At 37.4% G+C, this 16,611-nt stretch overlaps 1 long non-coding RNA gene across 1 annotated transcript; it reads right to left on the bottom strand.

Moving 5' to 3' along the window:
* Positions 1 to 296: 296 nt before the first annotated feature.
* LOC132656034 (uncharacterized) lies at positions 297 to 16,249 on the bottom strand. Its single transcript, XR_009593992.1, has 4 exons — positions 16,108 to 16,249; positions 15,362 to 15,522; positions 13,992 to 14,066; positions 297 to 410 (listed from the first exon to the last, which is right to left on the bottom strand). It is a non-coding gene; the product is annotated as an uncharacterized LOC132656034 (long non-coding RNA).
* Between the last annotated feature and the right edge of the window lie 362 nt (positions 16,250 to 16,611).

The raw sequence follows: 16,611 nt of genomic DNA, 5'->3' as shown, positions 1-16,611 counted from the left end.
AGAATTTCAACATTGTATATAAAAATAAAAGAGGGATTATTAGCCAAGTGCCATTGAAGATGGTTGGACAGCCATAACGGTATGGGGGTGGGGCTCAGGGTAAAATGAACATACAGCACTCCAGTAATAGAGAAATAGCTCTATTGCTGGCTCCCATCTTCTCTCTGAAACCTCTGCCAGAGTTGGTTTTAACATTTTTCAACCTGTTGTCCTGTTCTTATCTCTCACCTCAGATTAACCCTTCAACTTTACTGATCTCTAAGCTTTTGACTTCAAGCTCAAAGTCTGTGTAAGGTTACCTTGAGCCTGGATTCCTCCTGTGGGCCAGTCCAGCCCACACTGATGCTGGGCCCAGGGGACTTCAGTTACTCTGTCCAGAATCATGTTCTTCAAATATTGTAGGAAAAATACTGAAATAAGAAAAGGACATGTGTACAGGAAAAGGTTTAAATGAGAAAATTTTCGTTTTTTCCATTAATCACTCCATTTAACCAACCTCTATAATTTTCTTTTCCCTTTTCTTTGAAGGGAGATCGTATAAGCATATGATTCCTTTCCTATTTAACATCTAATCTAGACCTAAGCATTAATTTCATATTTGCAAGAGTACCCTCCACCCCCTCTTAAATCTTGGTTTGTCTCTTGGATCCCATGATGAGAAAGGGTCATGGTTTGATTTGCTTGTGCTTACTCCTTGCTTTCACTCTTTCTCTGACTTTCTCTCTGCTATTTCTGGATCTCCCTTGGGTGTCAACATTGGTGAAGGGCTGTGTGGCAGGCATCCAAATCTGATCATTTTATGGGCTTTTCTGAGCCCCCAAGTCTCTGAGCTTTTTGTGGATGGATGATGCACTATATGGCTGACCTCCCGCTTCTCTCATCTCCTTCCTTTGGCTGTCTGCCCAACAGATTCTTGGGGGTTCAGTTCCCATGACACAGAAGGCCTCTGAAGCTTCCATGTGATGCAAAGAGAATTCACACGTTCCTGTCATGAGCGCGCAGGCTGGCTTACTGCTGCAGCCTCTTCTTATTTTGTGCTGCCCATGTTCTAGCCAGCTCCTATTTCAAGAAAAGGAAACACCTCATGCGTACACAACTCCAAACAAACTCCCTAAGATGTGTGTGTTGCTCTTCTCTACTCTGCTGCCCTACCATGTGAGCTCAGTGAACTCAGAAGGTCCCATTCACCAAGACTTTGTCACTGGAGGGATGACGGCTTCCAATTTGGTAGATACTCCAATATTAGAGGAAGAAGGAGAGAGTGAACTCAAAACTTTGTCTATGCACCTAGGCCCCAAATTCACTGAATGCTTTCAAATTTCTGTCATACCTCATCTCAGCAGGCTGAGGGAGACCTGCTTTACCCTAAACTATTAGAGCCAATTGTCCATTGCCCTCACCTTTAGCTCTTCAGTCGAAATTATAAAGCAGCAAAGGTTTCGTTCAATATTGTTTTACAGTAATATTCATGTAAGATGATAGTGGGAAAGTGGCTGTAAGCATGTGCCAGTCTGTGGAGATGGAACTTTATTCAAGAAGTTTTGGTATAGATATTGTATATATGGGGGGGGGGAGATGAATGCATGTGTATGTGCCTGTGTGTTTGTTTAAGTCTGTATGTTTAAGACTTTGTATATGTTTGTATGTCCTTGTGTATGTATCTGTATGTATGTGTGTATAGATCTGTGTATGTGTGTATGTACTTGTTAGTGCCTTAGTCTTTCTATGTCTGTGTATATGGACATGTGTGTGAGTGCATGTCTATGTGTTTATGTACGTATTTATAGGCGTGTGCATGTATGTATGACTACATGTGTGAGAATTGTGCACATTTATGTGTTTGTGTATATGTGTATGGTGTGTGTATAGTGTTTTGAGGTAGACAAACTAATACATTAAATTTTTCTCCTGTGGTTTATTTTGTGTAGTTTCTGAAGGTTAAAATTTATTTTAGTACATTTTTAACAACGCTTTTGTTTGCTCATTAAGATGAGAGTTGTTTTCATCCATTAACTATTCCCCTACTCTTTCTAGGTAGGTTGTGGGATGCTACGTCACCTTGGACTCGACCATGAGCTATAAACTTCAGAGTAGTGACAGAGTAGAGAAGCAGGCTTGCCCATGCCTTGCTATATGCCTTCTTTCTGCCTCCATCAGCAGTGGTTCAGAGAACAGTTTCCCCTTACCATGGTATACTACTGTTCAGTATAGTATAATATAGCATACTAGCATATTATGGTACAGTATAGTATAATACAGTTAGTACTATAGTGTATCCTTTCTTCCTATAGTTTTACTTACTGATGTGGAATATACAAACACTTTACTTTGCAGAGACAAGCAGCATAAATTCCCTGATTTTCTTTGCTATGTAGTATGAACAATGCAATTTACAGCCAATCCTGCTCAAAAAATAAAAGGCTCCCTTTAATATCTTATCAACCACTTCAAAGCAAGCTGTCAATTATCCTATGCTTTCAGTTGTAAATCTTTCACTATTAATGTCTTGATTTTATTGAACACTGTGCCTTAATATCAATTAATAGCTTACACAAATATTTTTCTTCTTTGAGAAATGTGATCTGCATACACTACTTAGTGTAGAGAGGCAGAACAGAAGCTGAGTTCAGTTCACAGACTATCCATGATATAAACAGGAAACAAACGAACTGAAGAGAGGAATCGGTATTTCAAAGAGTAAAAATTGTTTACTTCTGAGAGAAAACAAGAAAGGATAATGATCAAGAAGGGTCCTGTAAAACATATACAGGAAAATTTACATGCAGGAACTCACCTGTCAAAAGCAGCTGTACCCTCCATTACTGGGAAAGAGCACAGCAGGCAAGTGAGTACTTTAGAGGAACTGATGCTTCCTAGGTAGTGCTATTATGCAGGGCTTACTGAGAATTATGTATGTCTAAGATTCCCTCAACTAGCAGGAAATGTTTTCTAACAAAGAATATAAAGAATAAAAGTGCAATGAACATTCTAAAAAATGTACACTTCTGAATTTAATTCAGCTTAATGTGTGATCTGGGGAACTTCTTAAATGTCAAAACAGATTTGTGTGATGGAAATAAAACATTAGCCCAGAGGTGGTAGCTCACACCTTTATCCCAGCATTCAGGAGACAGAGGCAGGCAGATCTCTCTGAGATTGAGGCCAGCCTGGTCAATTGAGTGAGCTCCAGGACAGCCAAGGTTACACTGAGAAACCTTGATTCCAAAAGCGAGAAAGAAAGAAAGAAAGAAAGAAAGAAAGAAAGAAAGAAAGAAAGAAAGAAAGAAAGAAAGAAAGAAAGAAAGAAAGAAAGAAAGAGGGAAGGAAGGAAGGAAGGAAGGAAGGAAGGAAGGAAGGAAGGAAGAAAGGAAGGAAGGAAGGAAGAAAGAATAAAAATGAAACATTGTTATTTAGCACTAACAAAAACCTTGACTACACCATCTGTTACTTTCTTGCTATCCCCTCACCCAAAATATTCCCTGCGCTTTGTCAAGAAGCAGAATCGACATAGATGTCCAATTTTTAAAGTGCTAGTAAGTTAAGCAATGGGATTGGGGGGGTGAATTTTTAAAAATTAATTAATTCATTTTACATCCTGATCATAGTCCCCTTCCTCTTCCCCCGATTCCTGTCATCCTAGTGCTCAGAAAGAAGGAGCCCTCTTCCCTTACTAACTTCCCTTACTAACCCAAAGTATCAAGTCTCTTCAGAACTGCCTGCATCCTCTTTCTCTGTGGTCTGGTCTCTCCCAGGGCAAGTGATCAAAGAGCAGACAACAGAGTTCATGTCAGAGACATCTCCTGGCTTATGTGACTTACGTGGAGACTGAGCTGTCTATTGGCTACGTTTGAGCATGGGGTCTAGGTCCTCTGAATGCATGGTCCTAGGTTGGTGCATCAGTCTCCCCAGACCCTCCTGGACCTAGATTTGTTCGCCTTGTTGGTCTTCTAGTGGAGCTCCTGTCCTCTCTGGGTCCTTCTATCCCCACACTCTTCCATAAGTCTCCCTGTGCTCTGCCCAAAGATTGGCTGTGAGTCTCAGCATCTGCTTCGATCATCTGTTGCATGCAGTTTTTCAGAAGATATCTGTGGAAGGCTCCCATCCTGTTCCCTCTTTTCAACCATCCAGTGTCTGTTCTGTTTGCACTTCTGAATGAGAATTGAGCATCCTCCTTAGGGTCCTCCTTAGTGTTTAGCTTCTTTAGGTCTTGTTCATTTTAGTATGGCTATCCTATACATGGCTAATATCCACTATATATGGCTAATATCCACTTATAAGTGAGGATATACTATGTGTGTCTTTCTGGGTCTGGGTTGCCTCATTCAGGATGATCTTTTCCAGGTCCAATCATTGGCTTACAAATTTCACGATGTCCTTGTTTTTAATGGATGTATAGTATTCCATTATATAGATGTATCACGGTTTCTTTATCGATTTTTCAGTTGAAGGAAATCTGAATTGTTCTTAGTTTCTGGCTAATACAAATAAAACTATTATGAACATAGATGAGCATATGTCCTTGTTGTATGGTGGAACATCTTTTGGGAGTGGTAAAGCTGGGTCATAAGGTGTAACTATTCCCTATTTTCTGAGGAAGACTGATTTCCAAAGTGGTTGTACAAGTTTGAACCCCCATTAGCAATGGAGGAGGGTTCCCCTTTCTCCACATCCTCTCCCAGCATGTGCTGTCACTTGAGTTTTTGACCCTAGCCATTCTTATATATATAAAATGGAATCTCAGAGTCATTTTGATTTGCATTTCCCTGATGACTAAAGACATTGAGCATTTCTTTGTTTCCCAGCCATTCGACATTCCTCTGTTGAGAATTCTCTGTTTAGCTATGTAACTCATTTTTAGTTGGATTATTTTGTTTGTTGGTGTTTAAGTTGTTGAGTTCTTTATATATTCTGGATATTAGCCCTCTGTCAGATATAGGGTTGGTGAAGATCTTTTCCCAGTCTGTAGGCTATAGTTTTGTTCTATTGACAGCATCCTTTGCTTTAAGGAAGCTTTTAAGTTTCATGTGTTTCTATTTATTAGACCAGCACTAATTGTTGAAGATGCTATCTTTTTCCCCCTTTGTATGGTTTTGGCTTCTTTGTCAAAAATCAAGTGTCTATAAGTATGTGGGTTCATTTCTAGGTCTTCAATGTGATTCCATTGATCTTCCAGTCTGTTTCTATGCCAGTGTCATGCAGTTTTTATTACTCTTATCCAATAGAACAGCTTGAAATTAGTGATAGAGAACCTCCAGATTTTTTTTTTTATTATTTCAGCTATTCTGGGTTTTTGTATTGTTTTGTTTTGTTTTGTTTTTCATATGAAGTTGAGAATTGTTTTTTTAAGGTCTGTAAAAAATATATTGTTGTTTTGATGGGGATTACACTGAATCTATAGATTGCTTTTGCTAAGGTGGCCATTTTCACTATATTGATACTACTGATCCATGAGCATGGGAGATCTTTCCATCTTCTGATATCTTCTTCAATTTCTTTCTTCAGTGGCTTGAATTTGTTTCATACAAGTTTTTTATTTGCTTTGTTAAGGTTACTCCAAGGTACTTTATGTTTTTGGTGGCTACTGTGAAGGGTGTTGTTTCCCTATTTTTTTTTCTCAGCCCTTTTGTCTTTTGTATACAGGAGGGTTACTGATTTCTTTTCAGTTAATTTTGTATCCGGCCACTTTGCTAAGGTGTTTATCAGCTGTAGGAGTTCCCTGGTAGAATTTTTGGAGTCACTATGTATCATATCACCTGCAAATAGTGATGCTTTGACTTCTTCCTTTCCAATCTGTATCCCCTTTAGTTGTCTTATTGCTCTAGCTAAGATTTCAAGTACTATAATGAAGAGATTCAGAGAGAGTGGGCAGCCTTGTCTTCTCCCTAATTTCAGTGGGATTGATTTAAGTTTTTCTCTGTCTAATTCGATGTTAGCTGAAGGCTTGCTCTATATTGCCTTTACTATGTTTAGGTATGTGCTTTGTATCCCTAATCCCTCCAGTACTTTAAAGATGAATGGATGTTGAATTTTGTCAAATGCTTTTTCAGCATCTAAGGAAATTATCATGTGTTTTTTTTTCTTTCAGTTTGTTTATATGGTGAATTACAATGATGGATTTCTGCATTTTGAACCACCTATGCATGTCTGAGATGAAACCTACTTGGTCATGGTTAATGATATTTTTGATGTGTTCTTGGATTTGCTTTGCAAGCATTTTTGTGACAATGATCATAAGAGAGATTGGTCTGAAATTTTCTTTGTTGTTTCTTTGTATGGTTTAGTTATCAAGGTGACTGTGGCCTCATTGAATGAGTTTGGTAATGTTCTTTTTATTTCTATTTTGTACAATAGATTGTAGAGAATTAGTATTAGTTCTTCTTTAAAGGTCTGGTAGAATTCTATGCTGAAACCATCTGGCCCTGGGCATTTTTTTATTTGGGAGAATTTGATGAGTGTTTCTATTTTCTTAGTTGATATAGGACTATTTAATTTGTTTACTTGATCTCGATTCAACTTTGGTAAATATAATCTATATAAAAAAAACTTGTTCATTTCATTTAGAATTTCAAATGTTGAGCCATATAGAGTTTTGAAGTAAGACCTAATGATTCTTTGGATTTCCTCAGTGTCTGTTGTTATGTCCCCCTTTTTATTTCTGATTTTGTTGATTTGGATAGTGTCTCTCTGCCTTTTAGTTAGTTTGGCTAAGAGTTTGTCTATCATGTTGATTTTCTCAACAAACTAGCCCTTGGTTTGATTGATTCTTTAAATTGTTTCCTTTGCTTTTAATTTATTGATATCAGCCATGACTTTGCTTATTTTCAGCCATCTACTACTCTTGGGTATTTCTTCTTCTTCTTCTTCTTCTTCTTCTTCTTCTTCTTCTTCTTCTTCTTCTTCTTCTTCTTTTATAGAGCTTTCTTGTATACCGTTAAATTGCTTGTATGAGTTGTGTTTTATAGAGAATGCTTTGTCAGTTTTATAACAAATGTTCTGAAAATATCTGTGTTGGCTTTCAGCAATGCCTGAACAGATTGCATTTATTTTGATCTAAATGATGCCTTTCATGTGGGTCACCACTAAACCAATCATCACACATTCTACATCTACAGTATGGTTCAGCGATGGACTTACAACTGAAGTTTGTCTGATCAGAGTGAATCTTGACTTAAGGGACCCATCATGACTTGCAGGAAAAGGAATACAGTTTTCACTAACACAGATGTGTGGTGATGGTGGAGGTGGCCAGTTTACTACAAAATGAAGCAAAACGTGAAATAAAAAGTAAAAAAGAGCAAGGCTCTTTTAAAGGATCATGAACTACTAATAAGAAAAGAGCCTGGTTTGAATTCCTGAATTAAACCAAAGCTGAGATAGCTGGACCAGTGAAGTTCTTAGTTATGAGGGAAACAGATTATAATTTGTAAGTTCCCATTCTCTTTCACTTGCAGAAAAGTTTGACTAACTTCCGGAGGAAAGTACATAGTAAAACAACATTGTGTGAGCTTCTATGCCTACCTTATATTTCTGAAGTCACTCTTAATGACTCCAGTGTCATTTTTGTGTGAGGTAAACGCATACCTATAATGATGTACTTCTGATAAGTTGTTAGTCATTCTACTTTCACTCAAAATACTGGAAACATGAGACCTCTGTGTATTTTAACTCAAAGTCATATCTGCTTGGTGTGATTATTTTTATTTGATGAAGAGTCATAACTAAAGAGATAGAGAAGGAGAAGGAAGCAATGCTTTGTGAATAGATCTAATTTTTCTGAATTATACAGTCCAATAGATTAAGCCTGCGCAATAGGGTTTCATATATGGTAGTGACTTTAAAAAAAATTAAGTTTGTGAGTACTATAACTAAAATACTTCATTATCAGAACTTTTAAGTCTATTTATTTGAATTATTTAAGACATGCTAAGCATGTTAATATAGCATTGATGCTATGATTATACATTGCAAATTACCATGACTAAGAATATCCCTTTCTAACTTGTAAGACAAAATTCTGTACAACTGGTTGTTTTTATAAGTGATTTAAATCTAAATTTGGGACTGTAGCTGAGCAGCAGACTGCTCATCTGACATAGGCAAGGTCCTGGGTTTTATCACTGACACTTTAAAATGAAACCAAAAGCAAAACAATAACCAGTCAAATCAAGTCAAACATATTCAAATTAGATGAGACAGGACACCACACAATAAGCTAGAATTATTTTATTGTGTAAAATAAAATTCAAGATGTCTCCAAAATGGCTAGCTACCACCTAATTGTTGCCAAAAAAAATGCCAAGTTCACCTACATGTATGGTTGTTTCTTCCTTCTTTTCTTTCTTTCTTTTTCTTTCTTTCCTTCTTTCTAGACTAGGGAAAACAGTAAATTATTTCCTTCTTTCTTTCTTTCTTTCTTTCTTTCTTTCCTTCCTCCTTCCCTCCCTCCCTCCCTCCCTCCCTCCCTCCCTTCCTTCCTTCCTTCCCTCTTTCCTTCCTTTTTTCCTTTTTTCTTTCTTTCTTTCCTTCTTTCTTTTTTCTTTTTCTGAGACAGGGTGTCTCTGTGTAGCCTTGGCTCTCCTGGACCCTGTTGACCTCGAACTCACAGATATCCATCTGCCTCTACCTCCACAAGTGCTGGGATTGCAGGCATTCACAACCATGCCTGGCTACAGGTTTTTCTTGTTAGTACTGAATACTAGTGATGGAAACTGCCTTGTCCTGTGATTGTTACACAATATTCAATTTAATTTCCATACATTTTCTACAATAGTATTAATACTTTTATTTTTAAAGTTTAAGGGTTGAAGAGCTGGCTCCGCAATTCAGAGAACATACTGCTCTTGCAGAGGACTAGAGTTTGATTCTCAGCACCTACATCAAGCAGCTCACAATTACCTATGACAAAGGCTCCAGAGGAATCCATTGACTTCTGGTATCCACAGAAACTGCACACACACACACACACACACACACACACACACACACAATTTTTAAAAATAACAAATAAAAAGTCTAATAAAATAAAACCTTAAAAGTTAAATAAAAGTTTAGTTGCTATTACTTTTAAAGTTCACTAAAGAGAGTAGCTTTCAAATAGAGAAACAGAATTAGACTAGGGAAAACAGTAAATTATTATGAATGGTTTTAGAAACTTTAATAAAGGTTGGAAATGTCTGGAATGAAGAACCAATAAAAGATGCAGGGTAGAAATCAGGAGTCTCAGCCAAAGTACTCAGCATTAGATAGTTAAGGCTTTTATAAGCATTCTGTAAGGCAGGCTTTTCCTGGCATTAAATGTTACGTTTTTTTTCAGATCCAAAACACGTCCTACATGAATCTGAACATTTTAAATATGTAGATTAACTCCTCCATTTTTTTTAACTCCTCCATTTTAATTCAAGACCTTTCTTGTGGCCTCTGAGTTATAATGTCCAAACAACAACGTCACTTTTCCTGATTTCTAAGACTTAGAATCTTCTGATTGTGTGCTTTAGGAGCCCTCACAGCCGGTGGCGAATCTCAATTTTGATGGAGCCGACGTTCCTTGACTATAACCAGGTAAGCTCCAAGTAGTTCTGATAAACCAGGCACATCCCTCACCAAAACAGCCTGTTCCCTGGTAACCGTTTGGTCAGAGAAAACTCAACAATTTTGTGAACTGGGAAATGAAAGCCACTGCTCTGGTTGAATTTCAAGAAGAAAAACTAAACTTTTATTTCCCCAATTACTGTATTTTGACAAGGTAACATACTAGTCTGGAGTCTGGTAACAAACTAAAATAAGACACGTGGAAATCTGCAATTTCTATGTGAAAGTTTAAATGTAGAAAACCGAACAACAATTAAAATAACAGTGAAAAGAAAATAATAAAATTTTCTTCTCATCCTTTGGGGATATGTGCACACAGATTCAAAATGTTCTTAAGAACTCCACTAGTCAAACTTATAACCATTATCATATTAACATTGTCATTCAAATTTATTCAAACTATTTAAATGTTTTTCACATTTATAAACAATTTCAAATCATCATTTCAATACAAGAAATCCATATCTCTTGCTGTTGCTAACAGGTAGAGGTGTTTAAGATCCCTGAGAAGTACAATTATACAGATTTGGGTTCTGGGAATTCTGTGTGCATTACGTGGCTATTATAGAATGGAACAAAATGTTCCAAGGTAAACTTCTTAGTTTGGCAAGGATAGCAATGAAATGGCAAGCCCTTCAGAGATCTGCTAAATATTTACTTACTATATTTTCAATAGTATTGAAAATATACTATTCCATCATTTATTTAGCGTGAAACATGAACAATATTTCAGTCTCCTTAACAATATAATATTATTCAACCATCTCTCATATTGGCCCCCTTTTATAAAAGACAAAATCCATTAACATTCTTTCAAGACGCTTTCTTTCTGTAATAATCTGAAGTCTTGAGAGACACCAGCTACTCTGGAGTTTCACCTGAAATCACTTTGCACACTACCTTTTAATCAACAGGATAAAGATTGAATAAGATTGTCAGATGATTCAACAAAATAAAAAGAGGTACATTATAAGCATATGAAGGCTGCAGCAACTGTGTCTATAAAGATACATAATTAAAAATTATAAATCAAGGGCTGTTGTTTTAAACTTTACTACAACTCTTTGGAATAGTGTGGACCAGTTGTACTGTTTGTTAAGGGTGTGATTTTATGTGTTTAGAGTAAATCTCCAACATGCAATTTTATAGTTTAATAAAAGGAATTATAGTTTGAGTAGTATGAAGTGTATTTGATTTCACTTCCCTAAAATAAACTGTGATGTAAATTATCATGATTTATTGGGACTAAGTTGAAGCAAGTAATGTTTCTACATGCAGAAAAAAATCCCTTTTCAGAGTACTTTTCTTTATAAAATTGCAAGCTTTCTACTATGGTACAGTATACGCTCCTGAGAACATGGCATTATTGTGCTGTTGGCTTGATGGTACACTCTAATCTACACTATTTGCTAAATCACACGTTTTTAAATCTCTCCAAATGTATATTGTTCATTGTTGGTGCTTGTTATCCCATTTGTTCCTGTTGAACCGCAAAGCTGTACTGAGGTGGGAAGATAGCATTTCTCCCTTTGGGAGGTTTTTGGTTTTGGTTTTGGTTTTATCTTATGGCCAAAAATCAAAGTAGAAAATGCTTTTTCTGTCTTACACTGACACTATTTTCAAGCTAGTCCTTAATTTCCATGTACCTAAATTCACTGGAGTGCTCCTCTGAGGAACAATGGCCAAAAGCTGCTAAATTCAGTTGTTTCTCAGCCTGTGAGTTGTGATCCCTTTGGGGTTGAATATTCCTCTCATGGTGGTCACATGTCATATATTTACATTATGATTCATAATGGTAGCAAAATCACAATTATGAAGTAGCAATGAAATAATTTTATGGTTGGGGGTCACCACAACATGAAGAACTATATTAAAGGGTCGCAGCAGTGTTAGGAAGGCTGGAACCACTGTGTTAAGTGACTATGAAGCCAGGCTTAAGCAACTACTTTTATATTGAGTAAAGAATTTGGTTAGAAAAAAAATCAGAGCTTATCCCCTATTTCCAGTCTCTGAACCATCCAGATGTCACACTCTAAGCTGACACAGATGGCAATGATCAGCATAAAGTAAACAATTTGTTGGGCAATGATGCTAGAATGTAAGGAGCTCTTACATTCTCACAGGCTTGGAGAATGTCATTTGATGTCCCACAGAACATTTCTATCAAGTCTGCCCTTAATAGGCCCACACTATCCAAAAACAGAAAACAAGGTCTTCAGGTAACACAGCTTCTGGTTATCCTTCAGGGAGTGCTCTACCCTTTTGATGTCACTGCTATTGGTTTCTGTTGTGTTAAGTATATGAAAACAGTGGCTCTTTGGAAACCCCAAATGTCATATTCGAACTGGTCTGAGGATTTAGATGTCGATTTCTTAAGGACTTACTCAATGATTATTTGGAACACCTTATTCAATGAGTCAGGGAGCCATGAAAGAAAAATTTACCAGTATCCTCTAAGTATAGCAAAAATGGGAAGGTTATGAGCTTGGGGCTTAAAAAGCCTCTTAGGCCCAAGGACTAAACCAAACATTTATCACCCACAGCTTACTCATTATCGTAGAATGCTTTCTCTCTCTCTCTCTCTCTCTCTCTCTCTCTCTCTCTCTCTCTCTCCCTACAGTTTGAGTGTGTCCCCCAAGGGTTCATATGTTAAGAGGTATTTTTTGTTGCAAACGTTGCCCACCTAATAATGTTTAGAAGTGAGCCTTAAGGTATTGATCCGGATTAGATGACATCATGAGGGTGCTGTGCCTATGAAGGAATACTTCCAGCTTCCTTTTAAACCAAAAGAAATAGACTCTTCTCATTTCTCCTAACTCACTGTGCTTTCCACTGCCTTAAAATCCTGCTCAAAAAACCATCAACACCAGATACGGGCCCTTGAGTCTCTAGAACTATGAGCTAAGTCAACCTGTTTTTAAATAAGTCTCCCAGCTTCAGGTATTTTGTTATAGTAATGAAAGCTAATCAACACAGTTCTTTAAGTGACTATATATATAAAAACAGCTGAATGTGGGTTGGGCTATTTTTATTTGCCACTAATTCTTGTTAGTGATTGTACTTACTGGACTTTGAATGTTCAGGAAATAAACTTGTTTGGAATTATAGAGTCTTGGCTTCTGATTCAGGTATCAATGTTTTCATCTGCTGTATAATTTCAATGAAATTATTTAATACTATGGATTCTGAGTCCTGATTTTAGAAATAGAAGTCATATTTATTATCCTAAAGGATTGCTGGTAGGATTTAATTATCCAAGGTACTTAAAATTCCTACACGAAAGAGAGGCTGTCATAGTAACATGAAATTCGTATTGGTGATCAGTAATTCTAAAGTTCCAAACAGGAGATGAAAATCTAATATTTTCTTAGGTATGATATGGCCAAGGCATGTCTATTTAATAAATTAGATGCAAGAGGAAAACAATTAGCAACTATTTTAACTTATTAGGTCAACATTTTTTGATCACTAACATTAGTTTTACTCCATTTAGTACCTTGAACAGCTACACAGAATAAATGATACTGACATCATTAGGATTATCTGTGACATTTTTTAAATAACTTAGATTTCTTGGTTGCACTTTAAGCCCACCAATTCAAAATCTTTTGAGGCAAGCTTGGGAATCTAGGTTTTTAAATTGCTCTTCAGGTGCTTGTCATGAGCAACGGCATTTAGGAAACTGCATTAAATGACCCTAGTCAAGGTTAAGAACAGTGATACAAGCAATGCCTTCCTGTTTAACCCAGTTCTAAGACTTCAGCACAAAAGACTGACCTTGATCTAGCTGAAGAGCAATTAACTACTATCTGTCTTTATTCATCCATATAAGAAAGGGCAATGAAAGATAACACTGGGTCAGTTAAGCACCCTGTTCACAACGCTCTTCTTAATGTGCTTTTTATGGCAATTTGCCTCATCTCAACCTTAAAAGCATTTTTCTAAAAGAAAAAAAAAGTTGGTATGTGGGATTTAAAACTTCAGAGCAGAAGTGTGCTACCTCATTTACACATGGCTACCATGTGGAATTGTCTAAAACTGTGGAGGCCGTGGCCCTGCCTTGATATTTCTCTAAGCAGTCCGTGTGTCTGCTTGCGTGTGTCTGCTTGCCATCCAGATGTTTAAAAATTCCTGGGAGTAGGACCGTAGGGTCCAAAGAAGAAACATGGGGCTGTTATGATTAATATCTCACCTGTGGGGTGCTCAGCGTCTTAACTCAACTGTTTCTTGCCCCCGTGTGGCATCCAGCCTTTCCTGCTGTTCAGATTAAGGGATGAGCTTTACAAACACTGAGGATCCTTGACAGGCTAAGTCTTCAGATAGGATATAATTGCAAGGGGCACCTGTCTTAGTTGTTTTTCCATTACTATGGCAACTTGTGGAAGAGTTTATTTGGGACTTACAGCTTAAGAGGGTTAGAATCCATGAACATCAGGCTGGGAGCAGGCTGGGTAGTAGCTGAGAGCTTACTTCTTGGTCTGCAAACATGAGGTCAAGATAAAGAAAAACACTCAGCATGGTGTGACTCCTTTAAAACCTCAAATCCTGACTCTACCTCCCCCGACACACATTCTCCAGCAAGGCCACACTTCCTAATCCTTCCCAAACAGTTCTACCAACTGGAGACCAAGTATTCAATTATATTTCTTTATAGAAACCATTCTCATTCAAGGTCATGCAGAATCTATTATTAAGTTAATTCCAAATAACTTTAATTAACGGTAATAATAATCCCAATGACCCATTGAGTGCTGAGAAACACCACACATGCACAGACATTTAATTAATCATAACCAAAACCATTGTCAAAGCCCAATGTGGTAGTGTATCCCTTTAATACAATATACTTAGGAGTCTATGGCAATAGAATTATTTTTACAAGTCCAGTAAGACCTACTCTCAAAACAAAACAATAAAACTGCAAATCCAAATAAGCTTTTTGTGTTTTTTCTTTTTCTTGCTGGGTTGTCTGTGTGTATTTGTTTGTATTATATGCTTATATTATGGGCTGCTGAATTGAGCTAGCTAAAATAATTAGTATAGCCCATTAGCACCTAATAATATGCATTGATGCTCAGTTTTACTGAAGTGTATCAGGTCTCTCTTTGAATGAAGATATTGATATGTCACGAACAACAAGGAACTATAATGCTGTTCAGAGACAGCATTATAATGATGTTTGTTGAATGAAATAATACCACTACAAAGCAGAAAACTTGCCGGGAGCCAAAGCTATCTATGGAAGCCAAAGCCAAAGCTATCTACTGAAGACAAAGCTATTTACTGAAGCCTAAGTCAATTAGTGGGTCAAAGCTATCTAGTGGAGACAAAAGGTGTTTGCTAGGCCAAAGCCAAATAGTGAGCAAAGGTCATTTAGCGGAGACCTAAAGCTATTTAGTGAAAGTTATCTAGGACCCTAACTCATGGGTGAGAGACTGTGAGAACATCCCTTTGTTAGAGCATCCCTGAGAAAACATCCCTATGGTATCTTGCAGGTACCCTATTTAACACATGAAAGCACTCTTCCTGTCTCCTGCAGCAGCTAATTGCCTTCCCCCTTTGCTGCCTTCTCCCTATATAAGTTGGGTAAAAATTTCTAATAAATGAAGCCTTGATCAGATAAACAGACTTGGCTTCCTTCCTTGCGCTTCTTGCCCCCCCCCCAATTCCTTCCACTCTCCTCCCTTAGGAACCCCGTTGAAGCCCCGCTGGTCGGGGCAAAAGCTAGACTCCTGAGCTTCAGCAACCAGCAGACTTGTACATTTGGTGCTACCTGTGCAAACCAGTGCTTCTGTGAGACTTTGTGCTCAGTTTCCTAAGCAGTATGACACCTTGAAATGCTCCAAGCACTCTGAAGAAACCACTCCATCACTCCACCACTGTCAGGTGGTGCCTGTGTAGCAGTAAGACTGTGCTTTGCAGACTTCCCGGCCTCTGGGGATGAAGTGGGCATTAGTCGATCACAACACTGTGTGTGCCATTTTCCAACAATCTTAAAGCATCTAATATAAATTATCTAATATGGAGGTCATTACCAGCACTGAGAACTAGGTACGTGACTAATTACAGAGATTGAATTGAAAATACACATTGAATTTAACTATTTCTTGTGGAAAAAAGTAAAAATTATAACAATATTTTATCACTGTATTTTGAAACATATATATACTATTGAAATTAATTTCACATAGCTTCTTTAGCTTCATTGAATATGACTATAATACTTAAAGGTTACATATATGATTAATATCATCTGTGGTTCGTGTCTGTTGAAGAGCACAACTTCTGAAGAGCTGGAACACCTTATCAGTGGGTGACAAGCTACATGGCTTTTCTAATTCTTATTTACTCAATATGCTCAGTGCTAGTCTTTACTAGCTTGATGTAGGAGTTATATTCTGTCATGAATCCAAATTCCTGGGCCAACTATACTCTGTTTCCCAATGATCTTTAGTTACCAGTTCAGTTCCTCAAACCAAATATCAGAGTAAAAGCAATTAGCCACAGAAGACTCCTCACCTGAACTGAAAATGTGCCTGGCAAACTTGAGTCACTGTTTGTTTGTTTGTTTGTTTGTTTGTTTGTTTTTCTGCCCAATTGATACAGCGGTCATCAGGCAAGTTCTTCTTTTAATCCAATTGAATAATAGCCGATGATCTAAATGCAATAAAAATGATCAAAGCAAGTATTAGAAAGATATAGACTGAAGGAAATCATCCATCAATAAGGTACTTCATTTTGACACTGTAACATTTCAATGAAAGTTCACACAGACAAGAAAATTACCGAAGTAAAATTATTCAAATACGAGGGGCTGGCAAGATGGCACAGTGGGTAAAGGCTCTTTCTGCTAAGGCTGAAAACCTGAGTTTAACCCTCAGGACTCACAGTGTGGCAGGGGAGAACTGACTCCTGAAAGTTGTCCACAGACCTCCACACACAGACAAACACACACAGACACAGACACACACACACACACTGTGGCATGTGCATGTCTGAATACATATATGATAAATAAATAAT

Source organism: Meriones unguiculatus, chromosome 8 (genome assembly GCF_030254825.1).
Source record: "Meriones unguiculatus strain TT.TT164.6M chromosome 8, Bangor_MerUng_6.1, whole genome shotgun sequence".
In the NCBI taxonomy this organism is placed as follows: Eukaryota; Metazoa; Chordata; class Mammalia; order Rodentia; family Muridae; genus Meriones; species Meriones unguiculatus.
This window is presented reverse-complemented; position numbering and strand designations above follow the sequence as displayed.